The following is a 981-nucleotide window of genomic DNA, read 5'->3' as shown; positions in this document are numbered from 1 at the left end:
TTATAAATGCCACTGTTATTATTATTACCAAGCAAAAGATCATAAGTCCCGTAAATCCCCACCGACCAAGACCACCCGAAACTTGAGGTATATGTATGTATGTTTGTACATATTTGTACATGTACATGTACGCACATATTTTTTACTCTATTTATTTAATTTGTACATATCTATTCTATTTATTTTATTTAGTATGTTTGGTTCTGTTCTCTGTCTCCCCCTTTTAGACTGTGAGCCCACTGTTGGGGTAGGGACTGTATCTACATGTTACCAACTTGTACTTCCCAAGCGCTTAGTACAGTGCTCTACACATAGTAAACGCTCAATAAATACGATTGATGATGATGATGAGAGACATAAAAAGCCCAAAGAAATGGCGCTTTATTAACAACCTATGAGAATTCTAATAGTACAACAACCACAGCTGAAAAAAAAGCCAGGTAACTCGAATCACAAAACGCAAACTTACTCTTCCGCCATAACACAAAAAAGCAGCTGCACGCTTAAACACTGCTCTTGTACATACTTAAACCTGTTCTTATACCAGCGAAACAGGGGAGAGCGCGAACGCAGTCCCCCACTACCACAAATTATGCAGTCGAGTTTCCCGCATTTGGGGAAATCGCAGGGGTCAGCACAGCCGGAGTGCAATGGCGGAGCCTCACCCTGGGAAAACCACCTACGTGATCATGGTGTCTCCCCTGCCAGGTAAGTATGAGTTGTTTGGGCCACCAATGGCCACGGCCTCCCACGCAAGACGCTGTTAAGTTGCGCTCCCTAATGACACGCCACAACCCGCCTCCCAAAATAAGGCTCTTTGGGACTGTATTTACCGCTCTCCCTAGCGCTCATAAAATGCTGCCCTTTCCTCCGCAAAATCCGCTGCAGGATTGTACCGAAAGGCCGGCCGAGCCATTTCCCAGGATGCACAGCGCTTTCATTTACATATACCCACCCTCGAGGCTGACGTCATCGCCCTGC

At 45.4% G+C, this 981-nt stretch overlaps 1 non-coding gene across 1 annotated transcript; it reads right to left on the bottom strand.

Moving 5' to 3' along the window:
* Nucleotides 1-552: 552 nt before the first annotated feature.
* LOC119939764 lies at nucleotides 553-716 on the bottom strand. Its single transcript, XR_005454727.1, has one exon. It is a non-coding gene; the product is annotated as a U1 spliceosomal RNA (small nuclear RNA).
* Between the last annotated feature and the right edge of the window lie 265 nt (nucleotides 717-981).

The sequence above is a fragment of the Tachyglossus aculeatus genome, chromosome 17, assembly GCF_015852505.1.
Source record: "Tachyglossus aculeatus isolate mTacAcu1 chromosome 17, mTacAcu1.pri, whole genome shotgun sequence".
Lineage (NCBI taxonomy): Eukaryota > Metazoa > Chordata > Mammalia > Monotremata > Tachyglossidae > Tachyglossus > Tachyglossus aculeatus.
This window is presented reverse-complemented; position numbering and strand designations above follow the sequence as displayed.